The 14,683-nt window shown below is 47.1% G+C and overlaps 1 long non-coding RNA gene and 1 other non-coding gene across 2 annotated transcripts; one reads left to right on the forward strand and one right to left on the reverse strand.

The window, feature by feature from the left end:
• Positions 1-2,416: 2,416 nt before the first annotated feature.
• Positions 2,417-9,179, forward strand: LOC119288882. The gene is made up of 3 exons (XR_005141326.1): positions 2,417-2,509; positions 4,233-4,299; positions 9,140-9,179. It is a non-coding gene; the product is annotated as an uncharacterized LOC119288882 (long non-coding RNA).
• A 996-nt stretch (positions 9,180-10,175) lies between these two features.
• TRNAS-GGA lies at positions 10,176-10,262 on the reverse strand. The gene has a single exon. It is a non-coding gene; the product is annotated as a tRNA-Ser (tRNA).
• Positions 10,263-14,683: the final 4,421 nt, after the last annotated feature.

Here is a 14,683-nt window from a genome sequence, read left to right on the forward strand (position 1 = left end):
GTCAGGAGGAGATCGAGCAGTTTTTCACCTGCCTCCTAGGAGTAAAACTTCCTTACGGTTACGCGGGGAAGATAAGCAGATACCTAGACCCAGCGAAGCAGAAGTTCAGCGGGATGAAGTCTCACGACTGTCACGTGCTGATGACGCAGATACTTCCAGTTGCAATCCATGGGATCATGGACGTGCACGTCCGTGAAACGCTATTTGGCCTATGCAACTTTTTCGACGTCATCTCTCGGAAGTCTGTTGGCGTGAGGCAACTCAGAAGGCTACAGGAACAGATCGTGGTGATACTATGCGATCTTGAGATGTACTTCCCGCCCGCATTCTTCGACGTTATGGTGCATCTGCTGGTCCATATTGTGGACGATATCATCCAACTCGGGCCGACGTTCCTGCACAGCATGATGCCGTTCGAAAGGATGAATGGTGTCATCAAAGGATACATTCACAACATGTCACGTCCAGAGGGAAGCATAGCCAGGTGCTTTCTGACCGAAGAGTGCATCTCCTACTGCACGAATTATCTAGGCATCGAGAACCCCGTTGGTCTGCCCGTCAACAGGCACCTCGGCAGGCTCGCTGGATGGGGTCACCGTGAGGGTCGCCGCGAAATGCATGTCGACTTCGAGGGTCGACTCGCCGACTTTGAAAGAGCAAACCTAGTCGCGCTACAACACATAGACGTGGTCGATCCTTGGGTGGTAGAGCACAAAACCTTCATTGAGAAGACGTACAATGACCAAGGCCAACAGAGGATGGACGGAGATATAATCAAAGATCACAACTCATGTTTCACGCGCTGGTTCAAGCAGAAGCTTCTGTCGTACCCTTTACATGAGGATTCTTCCGCGGAAGAACAACTCATATGCGCCTTGTCACAGGGCGCCGAGCACAACCCGATGACCTATGAGGCGTACGATATCAACGGCTACACATTCTACACCGAGGCCAAGGACACGAAGAGCGATGGTTATTAGAACTCCGGGGTAACGATGGAATCCTACACCGGTAACGACAAAGACAGATACTACGGAAGGATCAAGGAGATCTGGGAGCTGAGCTACGCTGGAGAGAAGGTCCCGATGTTCCGTGTCAGATGGGCGAAGAGCGTCCTAAAAGAAGACCGGTATTTCACCACCATGGTTATACCCGAAGCCAAATCCAAGATCGCGGGCACAAACGTCACCGCGAAAAATGAGCCATGGGTACTGGCTTCCCAAGTGGACCAATGCTTCTTCATTACCGGCCTGTCAAAGCCCAGTCGTGTTGTCGTGAGGAGATGCAAAAGGAAGATCATCGGAATGGATGGAGTAGCCAATGAGCAATACTTCGACAAGTACGGCGACCCGAGGATCGAACATGACGACGATGATGAAGTAGCAGCATACACCACAAGAAGAAGCAGGACCACCCTACCTAAAGGATGTCCGTTCCACAGAAGAACTCCATTTGCGAAAAAGAAGGGCAAGAAGATTGTGAACAGATAGCTAGCTAAGATCGATTGTATTTAAATCGTAGCCTTCATTTCTCGATTGTATTTCATGGGCACTTTTTGAACTATCATGAATATTTTTAAATTTCATGGACACTCGATCTCGATCCCCCTCCATCTCGATCGCTATCCCACCTCGCTAGATCCGGTCCCCCTCGCCGCCGAGCACCCCCCGGTCCACCAGTCGCAGCCGCCGACCCCCCGCACCCTCGATTCCCCTACTCAACCGTCGCCGCCGACCCCCCGCACCCCTCCCCTACTCAACCGCCGCCACCGACCCCCCGCACCCCCCGCACCCTCCCCCGCTCCACCGGCATTACTGTTTGATGATATTTTAAAAAAAAATATTACTGTCTTATAAAAAAAATATTACTGTTATGACTTAAACAAGTTTGAACATATTTAAACACAAATAAGTATCAAACAACATTTCAAATGCATAAAAAAAATTGTGGAGCCTGGGAATCGAACCTAGGACCTCCTGGTGTGAGAACTGGCTGCTGACCAGTCGAGCTAGTAGAGGGAACTTGGTGTGGATCAGGTCAGGTGGAAGATAACCTGTTGGCTTGAGCAGAAATCAAAAAAAATACTAATGGCGCACCAGGGTGAGGTGCGCCATTAGTATGGATGTACTTATGGCGCACCGAGGGGTGGTGCGCCATTAGTATTGTGCCGCCCCCATCCATATTTCCTCCCCGGCCCAAACGTATCCCCTCTCTCTCCCTCGCCCTCGCCCTCGATCCCCTTCCCCTCTCCTCTCCCGACGCTGCTGCCCCGCCGCCTCGACGCCCCGACGTCGGTGCCGCTCTCCCCGTCGCCCCACCTCGTTGGACGCCATTGCCCCGCCGCCCTCGTCATCGGCGGCCCGGACGCCGCCCCGTCCACACTGCCCCGTCCACCTCGTCGGGCTCCTCCTCCCGCTCCGCGTCCTCGGGCTCCTCCCACTCGCGCTCGCGCTCCCGCTCCCTCTCGTCGTCCTCCTTGTCGCCGCTCCCCTCCCACCGCCAAGCGCAGGTGAGCAACCGCCGCCCTTCACTTCCCCTCCCCTCCCATCCTCCCCCACCGCCGCGCGGCCCCGGATCCGTCCTCGTGCGGATCCTCCCCCGCCGTAGCTTAGGATGGATGATTCTGATGTGTGAAATTACATATGTATATGTGTCCTGCTTGTTAAATTTTCTATTTTGTCAAGCGTAGCCACTTCTGGGATCGAATAATACGGATGCAGGTTTTTAGTATCTATATTGTACAAGGTATTTAAAATAACCATGTTCATTGAAAAATGTGTTTTTGAGTGATGCTTGAGATAGGATGGAAACTGAAGTTAATTGCTAGAGACTTGCCATGTGCTGTGTAGTTTAGCTCCATTATTAGAATGGCAGACTTTGAAAACGAGCATATGTTCTCTTCTTCTAATTCTTCTTTTTCTGAAATTAGAGAAGATTTGGCGGCTGCTGCTGCAAAGCAAGTCAAGCCTTTGTGTGCTTGCGTGAGAAAAAGATAGCCAGCAGCGCCACCTTTGTAGCCTCCTTTGTGTCATTGCGCATGGGCTTCATCCTCATTCCTCCCTCCTTTAACCGCCGTGTCAAAAGGCAGGCGCATCAAAGCGATGATGATACACTCTTTAAGCCGCCGGTGATGAATGCAATTAACTTCTTCCTTTTTTGGCTGCCCATTATTCCCTAGCTAGTGCTCACTTTTCTGCAGGGCTGCTGCTGCTGCTTTAGTTTTCATGCCCAATCAACTAATTCTCCTTTTATCCATTTGATTGGCTCCTATTATAATTGCAGAGGATAAGAAGAACTTGCTCTGTTCTTGCTTGTACACCAATCTCTGCTTCAACTGCTGCATTTACTTTCACGTAACAGTCTTGTACCCAATGCTTCAGTGGCAGTGCATCCTAAGCAATGGACTCCACTTGGTAGAGTGGTACAATTAGTATTAGCACTAGCATGTTCTCTTGCTTCTACAGAGAAGGAAGGAAGGACTTCAGAGTTCAGATAGCACTATTGTTCTCATGGGTAGGGTGTACGCGACGATCTTACGGAGAGAAAGCATTCATTTTTTGCCCAATTTGTGCTGCTGAGATGGTACTTGTTGGGAATTTATTACCATGTTCTCTGAGTTGGTTCATACTGATTTCAGGGTGTTTCATACAAAATACGCAACACATGGTCTTATCTCTTCTTCTTTTTTTGTGATAACTCACATGGACCTCTCCTGGTCCATTCATATTTTTTGTAAGGCTTTTATCGGTTTGGTTAATTGTAAAATCTTATGAGTGTTTGCTCCATGATCTACGCGCAAAGTATTTTTAGATTCTCGGTGCAGTTATTTAGGGGGGGTTATTTGCTTGCTATATATATAGGGAAAGTCATTGCTCCGTTTTCAGTATTTTCTGATCCAGCACCTTTACACGGAAACTGAAACTGCTTCACTGTCATCTTATCAATATTTAAGCCGCCGGTGATGAATGCAATTAAGTTCTTCCTTTTTTTGGTTGGCCATTATTCCCTGCTGGTGCTTGCTTTTCTGCAGGCTGCTGCTGCTTTAGTTTTCATGCCTAACTAAGAACCATAAAAAAACACTCATCTTTTAGTCCAGTTGGCGATACAGAAGATGCATCAACGTCTTGCTGCCATGCTTAGTTTTTTTATCCATTCTCAGTTTTCTATCTTTCATACCAATATTAGTTATGTAGAGTTCTCATCTTATGTAATGTTCAACTCTGACTAAACAGGTTCTGCAAACGGTCTTTTACTGCACTTGACTGAAGAAGTAGGTGTCTGCTATATCCTGCACTTGAGGTGAGTTGTGTTCTCAGGTTTACATTGCAATGGGCACTCTTCTTGTAAACACAAATTCAGATTTATATACTATATGCTGGCATGACTGTTTTTATTAGGCAGGACAGTGCAATAGTTGATGTATCTTGGGTTAATATTAACCTAACTATTCTTTTTTCCTTAGGTTAATATTAAAATGTCCAGTGTATATATATTTGAAAATGATTGCTGCTAGATGTTAATTTGCTGGTACTAGCTAGAATTTGGCACTGAAAAGCAAAAGCAAAAGCTAATTAACTGCTGGGTAATAGCACTGGTACTAGGTAGCTAAAATATGTGTTCTGAAACACTGAGAGCAGAAACACTTACTACATACATATGCTCAAGAAACACTTACTAACCAGAAAAGGTTTTGACTTGAATCTATTAGTATTTGTCTGCATTTTCTCACATTCTTCTTGTATCTGATCCAGTATTGCTTGTAGTGGTTTGTCCAAAATGTTGAATGATACTGCTTGGAGATGCATATATTGTTTCACCTCTTCACATGCCAATGTATTTTCCATGTTGTGATGGACGCCTTTTTTGCCTTGTCCACCCGAGAGGCCCTTGAGTTTGCTGGAATGTCGATTAACTTCCGTTCTGGCAAATTCAGGTACTCCATATGTCCTATTTTCAGCAAAGGTCATGCTGAAATTTTCCGTGAATTTTAGCATGACTTTGCTAAAAATAGGACATATGAGGTACTTGTGACTAATTCATGGGCCGGGGTATCTTAGTAGTTAATTAAGCAGGATCAAGTGCCCCGGCGTACTTGTGACTAATGCATGGCTTTTAGGGTGCCTCGGTGTCGATAAAAACCGAAATGATGAAAGCTTAGGCTTTTAGGGTGCCTCGGCGTCGAAAAACCCTCAATGATAAAAGCTTAGCTTTTAGGATGCCTCGGTGTCGACAAACCCTAAATGATGAGACCATGATCTTGTTCCTTGACAATAACCAACTTTTTGACCAAACTTTGTTCCTATTTAGAGAGAAACATGGCCAACAACGATGAGGCCGGGGGTTCGGGCGGCAAGGCATTCTGGGAGCTGTCCCAGGAGATGGAGGAACAACCTCACTTGTACGAGGACGCCGCCTTCCCCACCGATCCTGAGAGCACTGATGGTACCGTCGAGGATGACCCCACTGATGCCACCACTGATGGTGCCGCCGAGGATGCCACCACTGATGATGGCGGCGCACGCACAGATGGCAGCCAACCGAAGAGGCAACGGAAGGACCGGCGCCCGACCGTGCTCCGCACCCTCAAGGAGGAAGTTACTGAAGTGGACTCCGACGGGAATCCAACGGCACCCGAACGAATAGTCAAGGGGTACTCGCTTCAGCTCGGGTGCATTCTCCGGAGCACTGTCTCGATCAACACCGAGAACCTGAGGCATCCTGACCGAGGGAATTTGCGCAACTTCACGAAGCTGCACGAACGATACAAGTTCCCCGCTGAATTTGAAAACACAAGCCTCAAAGGGAATAAAGTGAACAATGCTGCCCTCACGAAGATGAGCAAGGCCCTGTCTACTTGGAAAAGCAATGTGAAGAGAATGGTCGAGAAAGGTGAGAGTTATGAGAAGATCAAGGAGAAAAATCCTTCGATCACCGAAGATGACTAGAACGACTTCAAGATCAATTGCTCGAGCACCGCAAACTCCGAATCAAGTAAGTGGGGGAAAGAAATGCGGGAGCTGAACTTAGGGGAACACACACTCGGTCCTGGCGGTTACAGAGTGGCGGAGCCTATATGGGACAAGGAGGAGGCGGACCATGCCGAGCAAGGCCTATCGCCCCTCTTCGATAAATACGGTGACAAGCAGACCAGGAACTTTGTCAGGGCCCGGTACAAGAAGGACCCGAAAACAAAGGAGCTTACCACGGATCTGAAGACCAGGGCGCTTGAGCTTGTTCTGGTAAGGAATGCACCCCCGCGTAATTAGCTCCATATGGTTGCATTCTAATTAATGAAGCCAAATTTCTAAATGGTTCACATTCCTTCCGCAGGCGACTGAAAGCAGTAGCGTGGGGACGACTAAGAGCAACCCTTGGGACACCACTCTAAATAGGGCGTTGAATGTAATGAAGAACAAGGATAAGCTCAGTAAGCCGACGTCAGCTGGTCGTGTGGCCGGCAAAGGCTTGTCGACAAAATGGTCGTCATACTATAACACTGGTGGGCGAAAGGAGAAAAAGACCAGCTCGGAAAGCCAGGCGCGCGAGGTTCAAGAACTCAGGGCACAGGTGGCCCGGATTCCAGAGATTGTCCAAGAGCAAGTGCAACAACAACTCGGAGCGACGATCACCGCCATTGTGCCTACCTTGATCCAGGGGATTAGTGCATGGATTGCGGGCGGCCAACAGGGGCCGCCCCCGATTCCTAGCTTCACGGCCAGCAACTCGCAGAACGCGATGGCGGGGCCATTGGTGTCTCTGGCGGAGGCGGCATTGGTGTCTCCGACGCCGGCACGGGAGCTTAATGCACCCGGGTGTACGCCGGCCGGCACCTCTGCAGCAAGTGGCCCCTCCGTCAACTGCACGCCCGCCGTTGGCGGTGCCTCGACATTAGCCGAGCTCGACGCCATCATCACAGTAACTAATTAAGCCTCTCTCGAGCGAGGACTTCATCTCCTTGCCTTTGACTGGGCATCCCTGATGCCCTACATGTTTTCGCAGGGCGCCGCCGACGTTCCGTGCACTCTCCTACACTTCGTGAACAACGAGTTGGTCGATGTCGCCAAGGGCAAAATCGTTCAAACGGGCAACCCCTTGTTCCACGGTACCCAGATGCCACCCAACTTGTTTAGGGTTCAACTAGTTCGGGTGCTGCCAGGCTGCGACGAGTTGTTACCTCCGATTCGACCCGTCGGGGCCAACGATGATGACGTGATGACCCTCAGCGCCTGCCTGAGCTGGCCCCTGCTTTGGCCGAAGAGCCAGATTCGATTGGGGGCGGGGGACACCACCCCAAAGACAACACCGCCAGTCGTGCCGGCGCCAAGTCGGCCCCATGGCAAGACCACCGCAATGGTGCCGGACATCCCTATGCCACTGGATCCAAACATGCATATGGCACGGGATCAGAACGACGACGACGATACATTTGCCAATGTCGATCAGTACTTTGCCGATTATGGGTACGGTGGCGACTTCATGGGGCCTCCTTCTCAAGAACCCAACCCAACAAAAGACGTGCGCAATCTAGCTGGTACCGCGGAGAAGCCAAGTTGCAACAGGCGTCGTCTGTAGTTCAGCTCTCAGGAGACGGCTCTAGCTGCCGACTTCACCGAGCCTCAGATAGGCGAGGTGCGAAATACTATCAGCCCCAACACACTCAAGAAGGCGGTCTGTGAGCAGAACTCGGTCCCATTATAGGGAAGAAGAAGGCACGCAAAAGAAAGACTAACAAGGGTGCGGGCCAGCCGGCATCGAGTACGATCCGTGCTCAGGACGGGCCACCTTCACCTGAGGATTTAATGAGGAGGCTGCATGTGGTGGGTAGGCCGATGCTACCGAGAAATATGCTCGATGCTGCAACCGGTGCTATGCGGAGTCTGCATGACAGTGTTCTTTCTTTGGAGAAGCGGCGTCTCAGAGAGAAGGATGTGGCATACCCGGTTTTCGCGGGCAAGGTGCCAGAGGGCAAGGGCTTTGTGGATAACTCCATCGGGGGTACGATCGTCCTGCGGTTTGATGACATCCATGCTATGTTGAACCTTCATCCGCTGCACTACACCTTCGTTCGGCTATTTTCGCTAAGTATGGAGATGCGGATCATTCGCGACAAGACCCCGGACATCGTGATAGTCGACCCCTTCTACATGTGTGCCAAGATCTTGGGCAGCACTGGGGACCGGCAAGTCGCGAGTTCTTACCTCGAAGGCATCATTCTGGCAAACCAAGATAAGGATAACTTCCTCGTGCCTTACTTTCCCGAGTAAGTCCTCCCCTCAACCGCCCCGTAACATATGAATTCTTAGATTTCGATCGTTTTTCTTTTAACATTCCGTGTTTTCTGCAGTGACACACATTGCACGCTCATCCTCCTAAGCCCCAAATATTCCATGGCCACGTATTTCGACCCGGGCCGTCATTCGAACGTAGACTACACAAATGTCAAGAAGGTTCTTGATGATGTTCTCCCCGGCTACGCCAAATCTGGAGGCACCTTCACCAGGCCTATTCGTAAGTACGGCAAGCACGTGTTCTCCCACAATACGATGTTCTGTTGTGTCAAGCAGCCGCCTGGCGGTCAGAAGGGTGCCTACTACGCCATCCATCACATGCGGGCGATCGTACGGGACCAGCATCAACTTCTGCTACCGAGTAAACTCAAAGATTGGGCCGCGAGCGTGTCGGCCATCCAGGACGCAGACATCAGACAAGAATTCTTTCGCATCCAGTCGGAGTTTGCGGAAATCATCCATCAAGATGTACTTCGTTCCTCGGGGCAGTTCTACCTCAGAAATCAACCGTCCAACAGTGACATCGACACAATGCTACAAATGCAGGCTGACAACGACCGTTATTTCATGACTCCCACGATAGACGGCGGCTTCATCCACGCTCCGGTCCCTTGAGTCGAGTCGAAAGCAGTGATGCTGTGTCTAGTTCTAAAACATCGATTGGCTCATGTTGTAATTAAACTTTAATGAACTTGTAGTATGTCTCTTTGGTTTCGAGAGTCGTTCAACTTAGATGTAATCGATGCTATTAATGTCTTGCTTTTCTCTTCCGATTGTTCTGTTGCATACTTATATATTGCTTATGTATTGTCTGTGAATTGGTACTAACGTTTCGTTTGGCTACTGCATAGCGATGCCGTCGTATGTCGTGTACAAGGGTAAGGTTCCCGGAGTCTACGACGACTGGGAGGAGTGTCGGAGACAGGTTCACCGATTTAGCGGTAACAGTTACAAAGGGTACACCACTAGGGCCGAGGCCGAATCTAGATACGCCCGCTATCTAGTGGAAGAGGGGAGGGAGCGCTGGAGGAACCGGATGAAGACGAGTTTCATCGTGATGATGCTCATCGTGATGACCGCAGCTCTCTTCTATGTGATGGTAGTTTAGATGATCGATATCGACTTGTAATGTGAAGACAAACTCGCTACTCGCGGTCTCGAGACTTGTAATATAATGTTCTATCTTTGTTCGGTCTTTTCAATTCGGAGACTAATATGATGAATTGTATTCGGAGACTAATATGATGAATTGTATTTAGAGACTAATCTTCTATTGTATTCGATGAATCTGTTGTTGATGTGTGCTGTCTATATTTTGTCCAATTATACATTTTGTAACCTGTGCAAAAAACAGAAAATAAAAAAAATAAAAAAACCTAATATTCATACTAATGGTGCATCACATCACAGTGCGCCATTAGTATGCCAAAGGATACTAATGGCGCATCATTAAACAGTGCGCCATTAGTATGCCGAAGTTACTAATGGCGCATCTTGTTGTTGTGCGCCATTAGTATGCCAAAGCACCTGGGTATACATGGCCCCCTGGGAGGCATACTAATGGCGCACTATTGTATATACTAATGGCGCATCTGAGGTGCGCCATTAGTATACCAGATACTAATGGCGCACCAGTGGTGCGCCATTAGTAAAATATACTAATGGCATGGCACTAATGGCGCACCTCTAATGCGCCATTAATGGCCAAATTAGGTGCGCCATTAGTAGGCATTTTCCTAGTAGTGAAGATAACAAAAGGGAGACAAAGTCCTAACTAAATCAACACACAATAACCTCAACCTTCTACCCATTCCATCCATCATATCAGTTGAGTCGAGGAGATTCATTCTTATCTATAGATAAGGCAAGAGAGAACGTATGACCTCGCGGATGGAGAGGGATTCGATCCCCCGGTATTCCTATCAATACTTCGGTTTTCCAGACCGACTCTTTCAACCGCTCAGACATCCATCCCTATGCTCGCCCGCCCTATCTATCTGCGCGCTGGCAGGTAGGGGCAACTCTATGTGATTCGCTATGCTTGCTTGCACCCCACCCCGTGTGCTGACTCTATTGCCTAGCGGTTAGCGTCACTTTTCTGGTAGTATGAATCACTACACTTCGCTTCATTCTATATGATAATATGCACCGTCAGTTGCTGCGCTCCCTGTGGGTAATAGCAAGAGAGTGAAGAACGGACGATCCTCAAAAAAGTCAATAGTGAATGAGTCCGACTCAAGTTCGTGAGTCAAAGGTGTGGCAAGAGAGTGAGTTTGACTCGCGAACGATCCGCAAGTGAAGGACCGATCCTTTAACACCAGTACTGTTGCAAGATTGGTACTTTGCGGCTCACGAGCAACATATAGAAAAAGGTTGCCAATCACTCCCTCCCTCCTTTTTGAAGGCCCACCGCTCCCCCTTTCTTTAAGTATCTATCCCGGTTGCATTTTGGGGCGAGTACTACAGTTCCTCCATAATCACACAGAACGCCTAGCTTCGAAGAGCTGCTCTCTTCCCAGTCCACATCAAGGTGTGGAATCTAGATCTACTGTGTTCTGACTCTATTGGATCAAGTCAGATACTAAGCCTTCTACTACTACTACTTAGGAGATCAAATGATATATTTCAGAGATTGGACTCTCTTACTGTGATTTTTCAAGGTTGTTCCTGAGCTAGGTTTCCTGGATCCATTCTTACCTAAATGGATGAATGAAGAAGGGGGCGAGCAGATATGACGGCCACACACACACACACACACACACACACACACACACACTTCTTTTTAGCCGAATAAAGCCGGATCTACTACATGGCTAGGATAAGAGAAAGATTGAGAAAGAAAGATCAAACCTACTCTACATTCGATTCAAAAGGTAAACAACCCCCGAAGACTTTATCAATGAATGGATCAAAGAAGTGTATCTAGCTAAGTCATCGTATGTAAGGGAGAAGCCCGCCCCTAATCGAAGAATGAAGAAGCTAGCCCGGGTAGACTTTAAGACGAACTTGGTGTAGAGACGACTATGATGGTCGGCCTCCACAGACTGAATGCGGGAGATTCTTTCACCCTGTTTTTAGTAGTGCGAGGAGGATAGAGCTCCCAGCAATGACTAATTGTTTGTATGAGCGAAGGAGCGAGCATGCTTTAAGCTTAGAGTGAAGTTGACATTCACAGGTCTTGTGGGAACTCCTTCAGTTCAGGTAGCCATAGTCACTCAGGGCTATAGTGGTAGTAGCAAGATTGAAATTGTGAGAGCAACGAATTTCAGGCTACTTTAGATGGGGTGGGCTGCACCCATTCTCGGTACGTACAAGGTTGGCACCCATTCTTGGTTAAGATGGGAAATCCTATAGGGGTCGAAATGCTACATGAAAAAAATCCGCTCTTGTTGTATTATGAATTGAAAGTAAGTCAACTCCTTCCTCTTAGAGCAACTTGTAGCAGCTGTGACTACTCTTTCTATTTGAATTGAATGTCAGCAAATCACTTGTTTCACTAATGTGACTAGTCTTGACTGTAGGTTTTTTTCTTTCTATAGAGAAGGTGACTGCACTAGACATGCTTATTAAAGGTTTGCTTGGTGGCTTCTTTGCTTGGCAAGCTTTCTTGTTGATTGGCTTGGTCTGCTAGTTCCCGGAAATCGCTTCTTGTATGTCTTAAATAGCAGAACCTACTCTTTCTTCAAAGAATGTAGCATACCTAATAAATGATTTCTCTAACGAGTCAAATCTGTTGTGAAATAAGCAAATGCGCGGACCGCTTCTTCTACCCTTCTCTTATTCGCATTTCCTGCTTACTATTGAAAGAAAAGTTGTTACTGCTGCATATTACCTTTTTGCTCTAATTCAAGCGAGTAAAGGCGCAACTTCCTCATCTTTTCTTTATAGTTTGATATAATATAGAATTGGATTTTGCTTTCCTTCAAGGTGCTCTAGCTCTCTTGCTGGTCCACCAGTTCATACTATTAATGAAACCTCTTTAACCCTGCCCACGGGTAATCCCTTACTAAGCCTACTCAAGCAATCTCCCATTAGCCGCTCCTTATTTAGTCTAGCTACTTTGCTGATTAACAAGATTATCGCATTGGAGCTGTGACAGTTATTTAAACTACTTCTCTAGCAAGTAATGATTCTGAGGTGAAAGCCAATGAGTACGCCGGATTTTGCATTTTCGCAATGAGGGAAGGTTGGCTTGAAAGGCTTAGTTTTGGATGTTGTAATCTCTTATCATGGTCTTTGTTCGCTTTATTATCTCGTTGTGAGAATGGCTAGGACCGTGGATCCACACGCCCCCTCTAGTTAGTACTTTCCGAGTAGCGCAAGGCTTCTTCGTTGGAAAATAAATGAATTAATGAACTAATTTCCTAATATGACGTGAACTTGAACTAGCATGGATCAAGTCCATGAGCTCATAATAAGGAGTTCTTCACATGAGAAAGTCCACGACTTATCTTAATTCAATAAAAAAGAAAGTATACAATCGACTTTAGGAGCGCCATATGTTTCTATCTGAAACGGTAAAACAAGGCTCGCTATAAGGGTCATAGCTAGTTCAGGATTGGTAGGGAAGTAATACAAATTATTGTAATATGACAACCCCTAGGGGAGCTGGCCTTTGTGTTAAGATTAAAAAGAAGAGCCCTCTTTTCATACGACTTGGTGATTCCATTGCTCTATCCGTCTGCAAGATTCGATCATGTACAGCACGAGCACGAGATGGGTTGGGGACTTAGAAATGAGCTATGCTCCAAGAATTGACCCATGAACTACCTTTGCCCACCTTTTCTTGTAGAATCCATTCCCCCTCTTTTATATATTTAGAATGCTTTTTGGGCTAGTGGAATGAGGCTGGAACCCATCAATATCGCCAAACTGGGAGAGTTGCTTGTGTTGGGTTCAAAGTTTCGCTCTACCAAGGCAAGATATAATCTAATCTAATATGCATCCAGATTTAGCTGAATATCGTGAGTGTTCAGCGAAGTATGCTAGCCATTGTCCTTACGTTCAGGATACTCCTTTTTGTCTTTGCGATGTTTCGTTATAAGAGAATGTTGCTCTTCAGAAAATGCATATAGCGGCCTTCGTCGATGGGACAAACGCTCCAGTGTTTGTGTTACAAGGCAGCTAGCATTTTGTCATGGAAGTTCGTGAAACAATGTCATGTCGTGACTCGACATGTTAGAAGGAGCTAAATCAATATGTGTCGGTGCTCCTACAATCGCTTTAGCCGGAGCTTAGAAGAAAGGTGTGATTCGTGATCTCGATCATTTAAATGATCCTATCCTTAAGATTGGTTTGGAAGATATGTCAAACATTCAAAAACGGCGTTGTTGATCTACTTAGGTTTCTAATTGGTGAGTGTGAAGTTCTGTTCTAAAAATATTCGTTTCATTGGAAAAACCAATGCAGACGTCAAGATTAGTCTCCTTTCCTTTCTCTTTTCAGGAGCAGAGCTGAAAAATATGGGAAATTCCAATGATTCTTCGTTCATTATCATGTCGATTCCTCACAATCGCTCTTTGTGACACTACGGAACCATGGCAATTAGGATCTCAAGACGTAGCAACACCTATGATGCAAGGAATCATTGACTTACATCACGATATCTTTTTCTTCCTCATTCTTATTTTGGTTTTCGTATCATTGATGTTGGTTCGCGCTTTATGGCATTTCAACGAGCAAACTAATCCAATCCCACAAAGGATTGTTCATGGAACTACTACCGAAATTATTCGGACCATATTTCCAAGTGTTATTATTTTGTTCATTGCTATATCATCATTTGGTCTTGCGTTGACAGTACTAATAATGGCATTTGTTGTCTTATTCGGAGTTCAAGGAATAGCCTTTCGTCTTGGAAATGAGAATGTCTCAGATCTCAATGTTCTCGTCATGACTAATGCTCCTAACGAGGGTGACTTTCCCATTGACCAACCTCCCGTTGGCGGACTAACAGACCTCTTGCTGGAAATTACGCACGCCGCCCATCCCTCAGACATTATTGCTGAGTTGACTTCCAAGGTTGAAAGAATATTTCACGAAGTAGGCACTCCTCTTCCTTTATAAGAGGGTGAATCTGCGCGATCGTTCACTGGAAATCATGTATTGTGGAATAGTAAGGGAGGAGATACTCTTCAACAAATCTTCTCGGATTATACGAAAGACGGAGACAAAAGAAAATTCATCGCAATAGCCACCAATCTGGCGAGGCGGTTTCACCACACTAAGCTCGGTGAACCGGATTCTCCCGACCCTGATGCGCCTGTGGAAGAGCAGGAGGCTCATTCCATGGGATCCCCTGAAAACACAAAAGCAAATGATGGGCGAACGAGGCAGGCCCGTCTTCTTCGTGGAAGCGCAAAAGGTGGGATGATGATACGGGGTCCAAAGATGAT

Source organism: Triticum dicoccoides, chromosome 4A (genome assembly GCF_002162155.2).
Source record: "Triticum dicoccoides isolate Atlit2015 ecotype Zavitan chromosome 4A, WEW_v2.0, whole genome shotgun sequence".
NCBI lineage: Eukaryota > Viridiplantae > Streptophyta > Magnoliopsida > Poales > Poaceae > Triticum > Triticum dicoccoides.